Source organism: Ambystoma mexicanum, chromosome 2p (assembly GCF_040938575.1).
Source record: "Ambystoma mexicanum isolate Mex_15411 chromosome 2p, UKY_AmexF1_1, whole genome shotgun sequence".
NCBI lineage: Eukaryota > Metazoa > Chordata > Amphibia > Caudata > Ambystomatidae > Ambystoma > Ambystoma mexicanum.
In genome coordinates, this window is record NC_090923.1 from 816,581,773 (window position 1) to 816,600,311 (window position 18,539).

Consider the following 18,539-nt stretch of genomic DNA (forward strand, 5'->3'; position numbering starts at 1 on the left):
GGAGGAATTGTGAATTTTACGTAGGTTGAATGCTGAATGGTGGATAGGTGCACATCATCCAATTGGATGGGGAAGCGCCTGCGTGGGTCCGTCCACGCCTACTCTAATTTAAAGAAAGAAGAAAAAGGCTTACACCTTTGCCAGTCACAGCTGCCTGCTGCCGGAAGTGTTTCACTTTTGTGAACTCTCTAACTTCCTCTGGCGACCCCTCGCGCGCGTCACCAGAGAAAGATTACTTAACTTCGTTGCCACTGGATTCTATGCTGTGACGAACACCATTCGACACCCAACGAGAAAGAGAAGCACATCCGCAGCTGCGTGCTGCCACTGGCTTTGCTGTTGCTTGTTGCAGTTTCAACTGGTCAAGGCAAACTTCTCACTTCAGTGTGTTCACCTCGACCAGCTGAAACTGCAACAGACACTTGCTTCCACTGTCTGCCATTTCTCCCACGCAACACCTTTCTGGTTCGACCTCCCTCCTTACCTATACTTGCACTACCCCCTTAACCTCTTGCTCCGTCACTACTCACACTTCCTGTACTCCCTCAATGCCCCGTAACACATGCAGCCCTACACTCCCTTTCTGCCCCCTGTCTTTGCACCCATTCTATCCTATCCTCTCACTCTGGCCCTGTACCGCCACGCTACCCCTAGCAACTTTCCCCATGTCTATTTCTCAGTCTCCAACCTCTCACTCTCCCTTCATCACCTCAAGGTGTCCCTCGCATCGAAGGTGTAGTAGTGTACTTTACACAAGATTGTATATCGCCATAGCCAAAATAATTCAACCATAAAATATGCATATGTATTTTAATTCCTACCTCTCATCAGTAGAGCGTATGTACTTCGATAAATAAAGGAGTCGTCACCATCCAAGTTGCTTCCCCTGTATGAGGAACCAAAATACCAGTTGAACACACTCTACCGTTGGACTCAGAACACAAAGTGTATTCACATTGGATCCACAACCCCACGAAACTGTGGCTTCATGCACCTTTAAACTGTACCAATGTCTGCAAGGAAAAACAACATTTCCAAATTGCTGAGCAAAACTGATGTGATCACACGTGTACATGATGTACAGTGCACCTTTAAAATTCAGCTCCAGTTAGGTGTCCTATATTTGCAATATAGTGCCCAAAGCGGAGATTGAACTGTCCTGGTCAGAGGGCTCCAGAGGGAATGTGAGCTTTAAATGTTTGACCTTCTCATTAACATGCGCGGTCTCTCGCCTAAGCAGTAGGTCTGGTGGAAACCCTTGTCCTAGGTTGAGGTGGGCGACTCTAGTGCTGTCTTGGTGTTTACAGAGTATGTTAGCTCTGTTGGTAAATTGTTGAACCTCAGGAATGTTGGCTCCAGGCCCAAATACGGCCGTATGAGCTTTGCTTCTCCGAGTAACGCTGCACTTCAGCCATTTTATTACAGATTTCCGATTGTGGCCCATGGGTGCTTTTCCTCTCTGATAGATTATCAGTTGAGGTTGACTGTGTTGGACATTTCCACATCTCAGGATTAGAGGATGCTGGGTATTGACCTGTCTGTTTTTACGTTCAATATATTTTGAACTTTGTGGTCAACCTAAGACTTGTTCTGAACTTGTATTATTCTTTTTCCCCTGCTGTCAAGTTGGAATAAAGTATCTATTTGGCTTGGCGGCACAGGGATTCCCTCCGGCTACTGGGATTTTCTCTGTAGGGATTTGTCGTATGGGTCCTGGAAGGGGTGGGGTGAGGTGAGCTGGCATTGAGTGTTCTGTTAATTGGGGGGGGGTTGGGAAGGGTGGGATGTATGGGCTTGCACAGGGAAACAGCCTTTTTGGGGAGGGGTGGTGGTATATCACCTGGGAAGAGTGGAGGTTGGATGAGCTGGCCCTGGGGGTTCCTGCATTTTTAAAAACAATGTTTGGTGTGGAATGGAGCGCGGTGTGATGGGTGCACCGAGACTAATGGGACTATCGGGAGACAGGAGTCGTAATATAGGCCCTGGGAGGGTTGGGCGGGGTGAGCTGACATTGAGGGGTGATGTTTTTTAAAGTTTTTTGGACATGGGGTTGGGAATATGGTGGTGCCCTGTGTTCCTGGGCAGGTAGTGGTATAGGCCATTGGTGGCGTTGCATGGGGTTAGCAGAAGTCAGGGGTTTGTTTCTTTTCATTTTATTTATTTTTGGGTGGGGATTGGGTGATCTGTTCTTCGTTGTTCCCTTTACTTTATTACAGTTTAAATGCAATGGTTTTCAAGATGTTGCATGACATTTTCCTCCTTTCTGGAGGTGAAATGTTGCGCGAAATACATTTCCAGAAAACAATCCAATAAGTAGTTTTAATTGCTTTGCATCGTTTCTACTGTTTCTGCACTGCTTCCACTCTGATAGCCAGCACCCCCATGCCCTTTGCATTACCATGTGCTGAGAGCCTGCCTGTGTATTTGCATCTTAGAGCAGGTAGTTGCGAAACTATGAGGGCACAGCCACACCGCTGCAGATGTTCTTGAATACCGCCATGTTTGCGGTTTGACACTGCTTGCCCTCATACTCCACTTGGCCACCCACACAAATGTCATGCCCTGTTTAAATTTCCCCAAAACCTTTTTCATTTTTTTTTTTTAATACCTGGACCATCAACTAAGTATTGTTTAATAAGATGGAATCCGTAGTGGTGACACTAGTGAAGACCTATGTCAATCTTTCATCTTGTGTCTGTTTTCAGTGCCTGTGAGGGCGTGCCATTAGAAGCAAATGAGCAGAAGTATCTCAAACACACAGCTTTTTGTCACCCCAGGGAGTGTTGGCTATTTGGAGGATTTAGTCGACACGCAGTGGACCTGTGTTTTGTTATGAATGTTCTGTTGATTTATACTGAGCACCGCTGTTAGGAAAGATTTCATAATTGTAGGTAATTTTCCTTCCATGTGGCAACCCCTAAACTTTTTGCTTTTGTTTTTCACCTTGTTCTCGACTTTGCCAGAGAAGTGCAGCCTTCTGCCACACTCCTCTGGGCTTTCGCTCCTTTCTTACCAGGAAACTGACATGCCCTTAAGACAGTCAGTACCGGGAAACGCTGTTTTCCGTAGTTTCTTTTATCATGTTGCGGCTTTCGTACAACATGACACAAGAGGGCACTGTAAGCTAAGTTACTGCTCTCTTGGGTCTCGAGCCTTCTACAGGCCCTGGATACTCTTTTAGGATTGTAACTGATCGGTGCAAGTGATTCACGGACGGGAATGGTGGCAGCGATCGTTTCTTGTGTTTTGAGCTCCTTTTGGCGTTTTAAGCGCGATTCAAAGACTGTGTACGAAATTTCAGCTCCCAATCATGGACACCATCCATGCCTTCTGGGATTTTAAGGACTTTGGTGGCAAAAGGTGCCCTGAAGCATTTAGGGGTTTCATTGCTTGCATGGAAACGTTGCCCGCAAGTAATGCAGATTGTGAAAGGGGCTTCAGCGCCATGAATTTAATTGCTTCGCCAACCCGAGCATCATTCCATGTGGCCACTATTTCCTCATGCTTATTGCTGAAACTGAATAGCCTTCCAGTAAAAGATTTTAAGCTATTGTCCTTTGTGAAAAGCTGGCAGGCAAAAGGGAGACAAACAGCTGAGGAAAGGCACTGTGAGTAACCCCATGCAAAGAAGCACTTCCTTAAAGATTATGTGGGGTTCTGGGAAATTGTCAATTGTTTACAAATTTGAATGCACCTGCTAATGTACCTCAACACCTATACCTTTGTCAACGGCCCAGTTAAGGGTCCAATAAATCAATAATGACCTTGAGCTTCGATTTGTTAAACTTTAAGGCATGTAGCAAGCAGTCTGTTACACAATATGTTCTTAGTAATGTAGGCCAGACCAGTTTTCCATGTTTGTCTTTAGGCCACGTCCATTAATTAGGCCATGCCCATCAATCCTTAGTCCACGCCCCCAAATGAGGGCCCCCCTCAATTTCTTACCCCACTTAAAGTACTGAGTATAGCCACGAGCACAGAAGTAGTTATGGGGGGGGCTCTGTTGGTCAAAGGCCTTGCAGGACAAGAATAGTGCAAGATACATGGATGCTTGGGCCACGTGTAGTTTAATTTGGCATTTCCTGCACACCTCTGCCCCCTCCTCCCCAACACTCCCCTACCACCAGCTGCATGACCAGAGCAGAAAACATGTTACAGCCAAAGGGGTGGAACACCAGCTAACTTGGTGTGCTGTGGACCTTTAAGGTCCCCAGTTTCCTGCACATTAGGGAAGTAACACAGCAAATAAAGAGAAAATCATTGCAGGTCTGGAAGACTATGTCTGACCTGCCAGTCAAATGCCAGTGGTGGGCCACCTCCCCCCCCCCCCAAGAATGGTAACAAGAGTGACCCACTCAAAGGTTATGGGAATTGACTGACTTGTCAATCTGATACTAGAGCCGGGCCGTTGTTGCTGGTGCAGATCCTGAAGAGATTGATACTACAGTTATGGGAGTCATGACCTGGCGGCCAGATGCCATGGGCCCTCATGGCAGGAATTGGTGTAAACATATGGCGACAGGTTTTTCCTTGTGGTGAGGTTCACAGGTCTAAAATAGGCAGAAGATGCGCAAGACGACATGGCAAGTATAGGTGCATGCAGACAAGGGGCAGAGCGTTTGGGACATTGGTGGCGGTGGTGGTGGCCACTCCCAAAGCGTGGCAGAGTGTCAGGGCGGTGCTAGCCAGAGAGGAGAACTTTGACGCTGTGGTTTTGGCCATGAGCAGTTCCGGAATGGCCGCACTGGAGCCAAAGCTGGTCGACTGGCACTGACTCCCCCGTAGGGACAGTGGAGTCATCTGAAGTCTGTGGTCTTGATATATACTGACTGGCAGTTCATAACCAGAAGTGGATGGCTGCTAGTGTGCAAATGGAAAATGGGGAGTGGCACGGGACAACCTTGGAATAGAATCTTGTTTGGCGTATGTGGCTGGGACCGCCCCAATTTGTCTGCTCCAATAAATTGTGTTTCCAAACTTTACAACGGTTTCTGTGTTTATTATTATTATTATGAGTATTGAATCCACCCATGTCTCCATGCTTTGACCAGAATGTTTGAGGGCTCAGGGGCACAGTGGGGGGATGTGTAAGAGGGGGAGAAATCGGCCAGCTATGCATCAAACCTGTAGGCCGCTGGAATGACCAGTGCCGAAGAATGGGGTACACAATGCAGCTGAAAGGCACGAGCGCTTAGGCTGCAGCAAAGGGGCAAACACAGTGCATACACAATAATCACTGGAAGCAAGGGAAACGGAGCCATCTCCCTTTCCCTTCCTCCTACCTCTTCCCACAAAGTGCAGTCAGATCAGATAGCGAGCCAACACCTCCAGAGACAGGGAAAGAGTTTTTACACCAGAGTGCAGAGAAGGAGGGGTGACAACACAGAACTGGGGTGATAGCAGCCAACAACAGTGTGGAAAGTAAGGAGGAAGGGACAACAAAAGAAGATAGAAATGCAAAAGAGAATAATACATAGGTGTGGATGAAAGTCAACGCCAGTCGGCCAGCATGGGGGCCCCAGCCTACAGCCATATGCATGCCCTCAATCCAGGTTTTACAAATATAAGGCGGGCCAACTTGAGCTGCTCTCCACCATGACCAGCACTCTGAACTTAGCGCAAAAAAGTCATGCCGCGAACACAGGAGACTGTTTTTCTTCAACCGATCGCACCCACTCCTGAGGAAGAAGGAGGCAAGAAACATACAATGTGATAAGGGCAGGACAACGCATGTTGTCTCAAAGTCATGAGAAAAAGATGGCAGCACGGGCCAGGAGGACATCTGACCCATGTTCCAAAAAGTCCAACAGATGAGACTTTTGTTATGCAGGAGTACATTTTATAAATACAATTACAAACATGTTTTTTATGATTTATGTATCGTGCAATAAAATCCACAGCCGTTTATTGCCAACACTAACCAAAGTCTCAGCCACAAATCTCACCTGGGGCAGTTTGGGGGTTGCTTAGGTACAGTTGCCATCTTTGCTCCCCAGCTTATGCTGAGCAACTGGTAGCCTGCTGCCACAATTACTAGAGCCGGCAGCTCTGTTCTGAAAACGAGGCTAGTCTCGAGCAAGTGGCAGGCATTGGCTGCTGGTGTAGCAGATCGTGACATTAGTGTCAACTGGGAAGTGACACACTGAATCGGTATCACTACATATTATCCCCATCAAAAATATTGCTGTATATATGGGTGTCTGGAACGCCATTAGCAATATTTTGGGGGGGGGGTCATTTTTGGGAGCGCGGGTTGCAGGGGTGTCCCCCACAGGTTCCATGCCTTAAAATCGCCGCAAAAATATGGTGATATTTTTACGGGGATATTAACACATGGAACCACTGAATCCACCCTTCCCTATCAGTGCATGACAACCAGTTATACCTTATAAAAAAAAAGTTAATGTGCGTAATCAGGACTTTGCCCGTCACCTCGCCACTAGTGCAGACCTTACAGTGCACGCATCCCTACTCTGCTGCAGTGTGTCCTCTACTACCTTGACCCCGCCCCCCCCAGTCTCCCTTCACCATAAGGGATGTCGGGCAGCCAGACAATCATGCAAAGTGTGATACAAGCAAATCTGCATAACATGCAATTACGATAGAGGAAAGGAAGTGGAAAGAACATGCACATAGACTACTTTTCAGGGTGGTGGGATAGGCTCACAGGGCAGGGGCATTTACACTGACAGTGGCATATGAACCCTGGGGTGCGAAACACATGGACGCCGGACATAGACACTAAGAATGGACCAGCAATATTCAGGGAAATCTGCAACGAAAAGACTCATGCACACTGAAGTTGGGTACATACATTTCTGACACACCCACACGTATACCCAGGGAGGGAACATATACACTGTGGAAGGATATGTACGATGAAGGTGGAGATTTATATATAAAAATTAAAAAAAAGAGGGGGGATGCATGCACTGAGGAGCATTTACATAGTACTAGGATTTATGCACTGATGGGAGACACATACTCCGAGGATGGAGGCTCGAAGCAAAGACATATGCACTGAGGAATGAGAAGTAAATGGAGTATGTACAATTTAGGGACATATACACTGAAGAGGCACATACCCTGAGCAGTGTGAACTGGGAACCAAAAGAGGCACTGCAAATAATTCTCAAAGTGGCCCATATTACATATTTTCAGCTAGCCTAACCCTTTTCCTATGGGAACATATGGAAATGACATAGGTTACAACACAAAAATGGCACAGGGTGCAGAGGTTTAACGGGGAAATCTCCAGAGTTTCATATAGGCCAGTCCACCCCTGACTCAAAGGATGTGTGGACTGGCCTGTGATGAATATACAGAATTTGTTCCTTCTCCTGAAGGGGGAGCCTCCCCATTTGGGGCTGGGGAGGTGAGCCCACTTCACAAAACCCTTGCTAGGGGTGTGGCAAGTGGGACTTCACTGGTAGAGACTTCCCCTTTGAAGATAAGGACTCCAGTTCTGCTGAGGAACTCTCCAAGTCCTTCCCGGTGGTGGCATACATGGGATGAACCGATCTGCAAAACACATCTCCCTTTAGAAGATTGGCGGCAGACAAAACTATGCCATTAACCTCAAGAGAAATAATCGATCACTTTAAGAAAACACCTCCAATTGACTGTGACAAGGAGGTTGAAAATAGAGGCCATTCAGAACAAGGAATAATGAGAGAAGCACGTAGGTCAGCAGGGAAGACCGATTAGAAACGCAACACCTGACGGGGGAGGATCCGAGTCGCAGAGCTCGCTAAGATCAGAACAGTGTATGCAGGCAGAGAGAAGACGGGGGGGAAGAACCCAGATTCCAATGGTGGTGCAACCATGGACCCTTTGTGGTGGGCAGGGTGCTTAATCAACAGCGCCAACACTACCCAGATGAGAGTGCAGCAAACTATCTGGGTATCGGAAGTGATCCCAGGATGCTGAGCGGAGCTGAAAACGAGCCAGCAAAGAAGGAGGAGAAAAGGAACTGTCCCGAGTGAATGCAGGCCCCGGAGACGTTCCCCTGTAAGGACAGAGGTAAGGGGGAGAACGGGTGGACTGGGAAGCCGCAGTGAGTTATTTGAAAGGAGATTGTCCCAATGAAATTGACACAACTTTGAAAATAACATGGAAAGAAACTCGTCCCAGTGAAATTGACGAAACTAAAAATATAGAATTGATGAACTTGAACTATAATAGTCTGAGAAAAAGAATCCAGAGTGGCCCTAGCCAATAGGTCATTAAAGCTGGGATAAAGTTACCATGGGAAGAAGGGATGATACACTATTATGCAAGTGAGAGGGAAAACTATGAAGTGAAGGCAAGAGAAGCCTGTCAGATAAAAATCAGAGCAGTTACACCACCCAGGAGAGTATATATTACCAAAATACAGACCACCAAATAGCATGGAATCAAAAACATGGGATTAATTCTAATACAAATGGAACCTGTCCCAGTGAAATTGATGAAATTTGAATTTAACATGGAAAGAAATTTGTCCAGTGAAATTGATGAAACTCAAAATATAGAATTGATGAACTTGAACTATAATAGTCTGAGAAAGAGAATCCGGAGTGGTCCTAAGAAAGAGGTCATTAAAGCTGGGAAAAAGTTACCATGGGAAGAGGGGATGAGACCCTGTTATGCAATAAAGTGTGAGAATAGCCTATGTGAGAAAAAAACTACGAGGTGAAGGCAAGAGAAGCCTATGAGATAAAAGAGAGAAGGTACACCACCCATCTCTACCATATCTTACCAAAATACAGAAGTCTAAATAGCCTGGAACCAAGAACCGATCAAAGTCCAAGAAAGGACTTTTGGAGGACAGTACATAAAGAAAGAGGAAAAAACAAATATGTTCGGAGAGAATTACAAGAGTTGGTACAGAGCGTGACCAGAGACTATTACAAAATTGGATTTTAAGAAGAACTCTGAAAGTTAACAAAGACCATTACACCATCAGGACAAGGGAGACATTTCCTGACGATTTACGAGCACCTTCATTATTCATATAGGTAGGAAATAACCACTAGTGTTAGGGAAAGATCGGCCTTATTCCGATTATTTAATAAACACAATTGGAAATATCATCACAGTGTCTGTGTCCTTCTAATCCGCCACAATAAACAATGAGCAGGGAGAAACACCCTGGAGACGGACATATACAACCAAGCAGGGATACAACCAAGCAGGGATATATCTCAGACTACTCTCCCTCTTCCTTTTCACTCATAGTGCTTTGAGATGGTGCAACATCGACAAATCACTATACAAGTGAGCAATGAAACATAACATTGCAGTGCTTCCTTCTCACTGTCCCTCTCCCCTTCCCTCCCCTCCCCTCCCCTCCCCTCCCTCTCTCCTCTTCACCTTCAGTGCTTAAGGACAACCGGATGGCGTGAAGCATGGTACAACCAACACAACATCCTCAAAGTAGTGGGTCTTTTATCAGTATGTTGGTGACGAAGGAAGACCATGACAACGCCTCATCCAAAGTTTAGACAAGGCAGTTCTGGACTTGGATTTACCACTTTGCCAAACTCACCTTGGGGCCACCAATAAGACCCTCCCAAGAGAAGGAAAGAAGCAAGCAAGCCATCTGCATTCACATTAAGCATGCAAACCGTATCCATGCATAGCTCTCCTGCAGGGCTACACCACCTCCTCTCCATCACAACTGTGGCTAAGTTCTGGATGATGCAATCCCTCCATCCTTCAATATTGTTTTTGTAAACTGGACAGACCAGAAGAGAGGAGGTACATCATATGCCAGGGAGACATCTATAGAAATGTACTGCCAAGTACATCCACACCAGACTGCAACATGTCCCCGATAATTACTTACATTTCTGCTGATCTGTTGAACATGGTCCTTCACTTACAATTACACCGACAGGGTTACAAACCTTTCTATGTACCAGGATTACCTTACAATCCTGGGTGGTTTGAATCTATGATTGAAGAGGAAAACCAATACTGTGGCCAGAAGACACCCGTCAAGCTTATAGGTCCTACAGAGGGACCCAACGACACAGCCAGACACACAGGACGGGAGGTTTTGAACTGGAGAAAAATCACCTGGAAAGACCATTCATGATCCACACCTACCAAAGCCTTTTAAAGAGCCGGTCTTGGCTAACAAAAATTGGAAATTAATTAAGTTGGAGGATCCACTGACCCCATTGGATGCCTCTAAGGCAGAGATGTCCACGTGGTGCTTTCACACCCCGAGACATCACAATGGAGGACTCCTCACACTTCATGAATGGATGACACACACCATTGACAAGTTGGCTTTGAAGAGCTTTTTTAAACTCGAGTAGAAACATGTCGCCAGATAGTTTTATTTTAGCTTGATTATTGGAATGCTTCATCTTTGGGTTTACCAACCAGTTTCAGCAGGTCCAGAATTATTCCTCGAGAATACATTTCGGGTTGTAACTATCGGACCACATTACCACAAGGTTAAGATTATAGCACTGCATTATAAAGCACATTAAACATAAATATTCGCTGCCTATATATATATATATATACACACACACACAAGCATTTTGTAAAAATACAGAATATCAAATATGTACTTCTCCTTGTGCCCCATGCTCAGCCCAGATCCAAACTCAAGAAGCCCGCCAAATTTTCTGAAACAATGATTCTTTCTTCTGCATTGTTAAAACCACCTTTTCGATAAATATTGCAAATGGAATACACTTCTTCCACCCAGGAATTCCACGTTAGAAAATCTGTTGCTTCCGATCCCACAAGACTAGTTTTTTGCCACTAAAGCCCCTGTTAAAATACAGGTTACTGAATGATTACTTTTTTTTGTTCCTCTTCTTTTCCCCTTTCTCTCTCCCTTCCACTAGATCGTAGGTGTGGACATTATATACTAGTGTGATTGCATGGGGGTGGGTTTAGGGTTTATACATAGTTCAAATGTAAGGGGGTTTCATTTGTATCTGTTGAAGTTATTGTGTGTTTGCTTGTTTGTAGAACATTTTGAATAAATTGGTTAAAAAAAACTAAAGAAAAAAAGATTATAGCACTGACTAACAGTGCATAACCACATCAAATTTAAAGCTCTCTTTGTTCTGCTCAAAACTCTGCATTTGCAGCGGCCTTCCAATCTTCCCATTTTCCCCCATCTTTCTCCCTGCTTCACACATGTAGGGGGATGCTCTTTTTCAGATACGTCAGCCATTTTGTGGAATTCACATCTATCCTCTAAGATCCAGGTCCAACCTGTTGTTTTACAAAGGCACTGGGAACCTGGCTTTCCTCTGCTAAAGTCTGGGCCAGCATTGTCACGCTTTGAGGACCACAAAATGCTGTTGGCTGTCGACTAAGCTCTGTGCAGCACCACAATGTCAGCAATGGCCAATGTTGCCGTACACATTTAAGAAACAGAAATACACCAGTAACCTCAACAATCTGAACAAAAGAACAGAAGGATGGAAAATACCGGAGAACAAACAATTGCAATGTTAACGGACTGATAAGGGCAACTCAATATACAGGACAGAAACCGTGAAATTCAAGAAAGCACACATATGCAGATGGAATGGAATACAAAAGTAAAATATTTAAATATATCAAGGAGATTAGGAACCAGTCAAAGTGCAGCAACCACCTAGTCACACCAGCAACTGGACAACAGACACTCTCTCGCCCCATAAAAACTGAGTTTAGCTCAACCCACTCCCTTTGCAACCCTGCACTTAGGCAATCCATTTACGGAACAGGAATTCTCAGTCCCAGCAACCAAAGCAGGATCACCAGATGACCAATGAGCTAATTGAACAGGAACGGTCTGGAGCGGTGTTACACTCCTTTATTTTTTTCTGTTTACCATTCCTCTACTTTCTATAACCATATTCACCATTCTATTCAGAGGATTTGTCCATGCATGTCCTTGTGCAAGTGAAAAGTTGTAAAAGGAGCCTTAGTTACTAGTCACTTAGACTATTGCAATGCCCTGGCCGCAACACTCGTCGCATGTTGCACTATGCTTCCACCTACCCTTTCCCCTGCCCAGACCACAATTCCACTACTTTTTTCGGTCCACTTCTACCACTGTCGATGACCCATGCCTGCCAGACAGCTACAAAACCATCCTATGTCAACAAGAATATGTCTACCTTTTGGGGACCTTGCTCAATTACTCCACAGAACAAGGTATCATTCCACAAGATCCAAAGACAACATACATCAAGCCTCACATAACTGCTCTTCCCACCAACGTGACCAGCTACCATCCAACAGCAAAGGGCATGGAAAAATGAATCTATGAACAGTTATTAGGCAACTCCGTATTTCTTGTATCAGATCCAGTAAAGATTATGGCCATTAATAGGAACCAAGTCAATGCTCACAACTATCTGGGACAATCAAAAGAAAGATGTTCATAATGACGTAAATCGCACCATCACCCTTCTGGGCAACGCAGTGACCTTTGATATAATTAGCCATGAAATCCTGTTGAACTGTCTGGCTGAAGTAGGGATGGAGAAAACACCTTTCCGATGGATGACAATTTCTCTACAACAGGGTCGCGAGCAAACCTACGGGACTCATGCCGCAGGCCAATGTTGGCAGTCTTATTATAAAGCAAATACGTCTTTAACTCAGTACATTAAAAGTGTGCTTTGCAGCGGGCATGTTACAGGCTTACTTTGCTGGTGCCATCAGCCTGTCCACTCCCTTAAGCATTGCAGTATCCAGGAATACATTAGTTCTTATACCCCTGCTGCCTTTCCACTTCAGGTGTTAACTGTGTGAGAACCTTGCTGACCAACACAGCTTATTAGCTTTTTAAGTGCCAATGTAGTGTTTCAGCCCCCCTGCCACTGAACAGTCTGCTTTTCTTTGCTTCTCCGTGCAGAGGCCAATATACCTGTGTCGTGATGAACTGAAGCAACTTTCATTGCTTTAGCTAGGGCTTTGCCACAGAATGAAGTGCAATGTGGGGCTCATGGAATGCACGTATTGACTAAGGACGGAACAGACTTCACAAAGTAAAAGCTGTGTGACTTTAAATGTTTACTTGCTGGCCAAAGACAGGCCTCTAAAAAAAGTGTTAACTCATAACAGACATGATTTACTCTGCTTGCAGGTCTTTGATGTGGGCAAGGAATATGCTTAGAGATTAATGATGTTCCAGGTGGAGCTTTTGCTATGCAACCTGAATGATAAAATTAGGGAAATCACCCATTGGAATTCGCATTGGGAAATATCTCCAGTGCAATCTATGCACCAGACAGCTGGATGGACTGGTTTTCACAGCAATAGGCAAGGGGACCCCGCCCCCCAAACATTTTGAAATGGGTGCCCATGACATCCCCCATAACCTCCCCTATGTACCTTCAGCCTGCACTGCAAGGTACAAAAGAGATCAGTGTTGACGGGAAGCAGTCAGTAGGTCATGGTAATGGGATTGCAGCTAGCACTGGATCTGTGAAGCACTGGCATATAGAGTATGCTCAGCAAAATGAAATTGATCTACATTGACAATGACTTACAGTATTATGAAAGTGATTTACAATAAGAACTCATGCATATAATGTGGGTGCAGCATCATGAAAGTGATTTACAGTAGGCTTGCAGGCATATGTTGCAGGGTGGGCTCACTACATTAAAGTGATGGACCCTGGCAATGCTGGCATACATTGTTGCACATCATCATGCGATTTACAATAGGAATAATAGCATGTATTGAAAGCCGAGCACCATGAAAATGTTGTAAAATGTTTTCCTGTGTATTGTTGTTGATCTGGCTCCTTTTTCGATCTCATTTTTCTCAGCCCTTGTGCTGTGTAGAGCATCATTTCAACCCATTATGTCAAAGATTTTCTCGGTGGTGGGGGTGGGTGGTAGAGAATCACTGAATAACACCCGACGTTATTTAGAGGTGCCTCGCACACTCAGTCACTCACACTAGTCTGAGGAGATGTTCCTGCCTGTTGACTGAACACATTCACTATCTGCAACTTAGTTGAAACCTTTAGAATGCTGCCCCCCCTACAAGCTTCCCACCCACCCTGGCACCAAAAGCTGCCTCTGCCACTGATGAGATCAAATAAATGAAAGAGTTAGGCAAGTGGGCATAGAGAAATGTTGAAGATGGAGGGGAACCTTGAAGGGCTCTAGAGGTGAGGAGTTAGGGTTTGGAATGGAAAGTGGGAGGAGCCAATTCAGGAGGGTGCAGATCCTTCAATTCCTACTCATAGCCAACATCAGTTTGCATGCTATTCTCTAAAAAGCCAATACTGGAAGTAGGTCACCCTCGTGGTTTGGGATCTTTTGGCAGCTATGAGGAAGCAAACATCAGAGAAGGTGCTGTTTTGTGGCACATGGACGTCAGCCCACCATTGTAATGTTCTTGAGCACACTGAACACTGCTAAGTGGCTCAGGGATTGTAGACGCCATCCTTTCCTTCGAACCCGGAACTAGGGCTACAATGAGTTTTCAATTCAAGGAATTCTATGTCTGAAAGTACCCCTAACAGTGCAGCTCGTGGATACTTTGGGGAGATCAGCAGATGCTTGCCTAGTCAGTGAGTTAGCCTGCAATATTTAGAGATTGCAAAGGAAATATACATTCCTTACAAGCCACTCCAGGGTAGGACATTATTGTGTGTCCTGTGAGGCAAGAAAGATCAGACAGCTTCCCTTTCACAAACGTCATTCAGATGGACAGAGCCATCAATGAAGCTGGAACTGGATTAGAAGATCCATCGCCTCTTTGTCAACGTTCCTGGTTCGACTTTGAGGCAGAGACATGAAAGCCCATTTCTTTTTCGATGGTTGTCCACTTAGCCTGTGAGGAGTGAACTGGTGTTCAGACCAGATCCCGGAAGTGCAGAATGCAGGAGCCCACTTGTTTCCAATCTAGAGCAGAGGCAGGCATGCTTCTCACGACGGGATGACCGAGCTTTGTTCTGATGGGCTGGCCTGGAACTAGCAGCTCAAAGGGCTTGTTCTTGCATTATCTTGGAAAACAAGGAGATTCAGATTCCTTTTCTACATTCTAGCTTCTACCCCAGTTCAATAGCAATCCAGATTTCCTTCAATCGAGTTCCTCGGCCACTCCAACCTTCAGAAGAACAGGATAACCGAGATCAAGTGTACAGCACATCAATTATTTCTAAAATTGAATGGGATTTCCTGCAAAAAATGTTGAAGCCAACCATGTCATAGTGAAGATATTTTAAAATGTAAAATCGTACTCCTACCCGAATCGCCATAACTTGCTTAGAACAGTTAATACTGATTTTAGAAAAGAACATTGTTAGTCTCATCCCTTAACTTAATGCTACAAACCCGAGGCCTGGATGTGGTGAAGTGCGTGCCCCAGAAGTAATTCTATGTGTTGGGTTTTATCCCTAAAAGCATGAGAAAAACCACTAGCCCATTGGAAATCATGAAAGGCTCCAGACTCCCATGCTGCATTTGCCAACGACACCATGGAAGACCCAACCTAAACCACCGACACCTCAGGCTGACGCGTGTCTGAACTGTGTCTGTTTCTGTGCAGGGGTGTGTGGCAGGGATAGGGCAAGGAGGTTTGGGCTGAACCGCTCAGACTGAATTACATATAGTTTGTCGATTAATTCAAAACCGTATACCCATCATGTTTTTGGCAACAATAGAAAGCAGTTATCCACTCATGAATAATCCAGACATCCTGCATGTGTATTTGAATTTTGTTGAAATGGGTGTTTCTTCTGTGCTCCAATAGCACGAGGACAGCGAGGCACACGTCAAAAAGAAAATTACTAGAGGGTGCATGGCTTGATCACAAGACACATGCCGCAGGCGTAGGGCGACTAAATGTCCGGTGAACACCAGGATTCCAGTCCAGGGCTTCTATTTACCAAACAAATGCATTAAATTAAATGAATTCTGTTCAATGAGTTGTAATGAGGGGCAGATTGCACCAGCTTGCCAAAAGAAAGCTGGGGCTGGAATTGTGGTGTCCAAAAGACCACAAAATGTTATCCGATCTAGGAAGCAAGCGTTCCACAACTCCGCAGAGAGACCATGCAATAATCACCCGACACTCATATTGGCCCCCTCCCTCGTGAAATTCAGAAAAGGTATCAAAGGCAGCCTCTGCAGACACCCCAGAATTCGACTTGTGGCGAATCCAAGGACTTTGTCCCTCCTCCCTAAAGGGGAGACACCCCATTTGGGACTGGGGAAGTAAGCCCGCTATGCAATACCCTCCATATTGGACAGGGAAAGAAGCGTCCCATTGGGTGTTGCGACCCTCCTCTGGGGACAAGGAATGCCCAAGTGAGGATTCCACCCCACCTCCCTCTATGTATAAATCGGCAATGGTTGTTGGCTACTTGGGGGTGCATCAAGATATTTATGTACAGGGCCCCTTTAAAGTAGATGGCTTGGTTCCCAACATGTATTTGTTACTGCTTCGTGTGAAGATCAGGATCCGCCCTTTCATTTCTAGTAGGAACTTAAATGTACCTGGACACCAGCAACAAGCGAGAGAAGCAGCCCAAAAGCGAGGCACGCATCCACACATAAGAGGGAGTCCCCCCCTCACAGGAAGTAGTAAAAGGAAGAGCCACATTGTTAACGTGGTGGGCAGAGACAATGGGAAGTTCACAGAATGCTGCCGCTAAGTGGAATGTGGAGGATCTGGTGAGCCCGGTCCCACCGAAGCTGTAGGGAGCAAGGCCAAGCCAGGAGCAGGGGGTTGGCATCCGCCAAAGCAACGTCCAGAGGCCATTCACCCTGAAATGGAGAAAGCACCAGCAGAAGCACAGCCGCACAGACCAAAGCCAGGTCTGAGACAAGGATACATGCTATACAGAGTCACCAAAGCACTGGAGGAGCACCACAGCAGAGTGCTCAAATTAAGGGCGAGCAGTGAGGCCACAGCAAAGCCCACACTGGGCTAAGCATCTGCATAACCAAGGGGGCAAATGGGCTGAACAAACCACAAGCCCGCAAAGGACTCAAATCCTAGAATCCAAAGAGGGGGAGAAGAGATGGAGGACAAGAGGACAGAGAAAGCCACAAGCCATGTTGAGATGAGAAACCAAATAGCCCAGGAGTGAGTGAGAAAAGTAAACTAACAAACCGAGCAGAGCAAACGAATACCCCAGGAGGGGTCAAGAAAAGTAAGCCAAGAAACTGGGCTGGGCAGGCGCATAGCCCATGCCGGACTGTGGACACGGATAACCCATGGGGGGTTGAGAGAAACAGGCCATCACCTCATCAAAACAGGTTGGTAGCCTTTGCAGTACAGAGCATATGAATAATCCAGAAGGGGACAGGAGAATAAAGCTAACCAGTAGGCCTGAGCAGGCTAGTAGCCCACTTGGGGCTGACAAACTAGTTATGCCATGAGGGAGTGTAAGAACGCAAGCATCAACCAGGACTAACCAAGTCCATAGCCTATCCGAGGCTGAAGACCGTGAATCATTCAGAAAGGACTGTGTGATATTTGTTACAACTGTGAATAGCAACCTATCCTGGTCCAGAGGAGATTTCCCAAGAGAAGGGATAAAGCCATGACTGTTTTTGAATGCTTGACAACGACCTTGTTGTAACTCTAAAGAAAAGGTGAGGCATTTTTGTTTAGAAACTTGGACATTCACTCCTAGATTTGAAGGTCTCAGTAGAACTCGTGTGGGGGTCAGAGAACCTTCCACCACTAACTTATGAACGTGGGGAAGTAACCCAATCCGATGCTCAAGCTTAGATTCTCTTTTCTTTCTTTTATACTGGTAGCAAAGCTAGTAATATTTTAGAATAGGGACACCTGCAGAGAAATAGGGTTAGAGGATGTTTTCTTAATCAACATGTTAAATGAGGTCCTTTCGTCAGTTTTCTATGTCTGACTTCCGACAGACTTCATTTCTCAGACTAATGTTTATCCATGGCCCAAAACCCTCTATAATCACTCTTTCTGCATCCATCTAGCTATACCATTAAAAGTCTATCATTTGACTAGTGTGTGTACCGAATCAACTTCTGGGGCACCAGTGGTCCAGGAATGAATATGTTAAGCTTTGCAACAGAAAGGGTAAAGGGGTGAAAGCATGTAATACTAAGTCCCACCCATCGCCCTGTCTGTTGTGAATCAAAGGGTCTCTCTGGCTAATGGAGCTCTCAATAATTCCGGATGAAAGCGCCAGGTTCCTCTTGAAGCTGCAGCAAGACCAGATTTTGTGTCTCCGCCAAACCGCATACTTCCACCTACCGAATGGGGTCTCCCTGCGGGGATGACTACTGTAAACGGGCAGTCCCAGACATGACATTTCCCTGTCAATCGATACTGAAGGCGGAAGCTGGCATCAGGTTGACTCAGTGCATACGAAAGGGTGTTTGGGGCTTCCTGTGTCCTTTCTTAGCCTTTGCAGACAAGCCCCATGTGGGTCGGTTTGAATTAAACTGATAGTATGCGAATGCTGCCACCAGCTACAGGGTTCCACTGTCATGAACCGTCGGGCACGCCCCTTTTGGACCTCCTGGTCCTTGACACATCGGGGCTTACACTCTGCTGTACTTCCAACATGGCCATTAAACAC

The 18,539-nt window shown here is 45.7% G+C and overlaps 1 protein-coding gene across 4 annotated transcripts in view; it reads right to left on the reverse strand.

Annotated features, from left to right (window-relative positions):
* Positions 1–18,539, reverse strand: part of LOC138566823 (G-protein coupled receptor 4-like) — a 404,006-nt gene that overhangs the window by 35,797 nt on the left and 349,670 nt on the right. Inside the window, exons 1-2 of one of the 4 annotated variants that reach the window (XM_069644503.1) lie at positions 5,474–5,675; positions 822–886 (exon numbers count right to left, since the gene is read on the reverse strand). The exons of the other annotated variants lie outside the window; for them this stretch is intronic. The gene's annotated coding sequence lies outside the window, so the exon portion shown is untranslated. Of the gene's footprint in view, positions 1–821; positions 887–5,473; positions 5,676–18,539 lie in introns of those variants that run through there. 4 annotated transcript variants of the gene reach the window in all.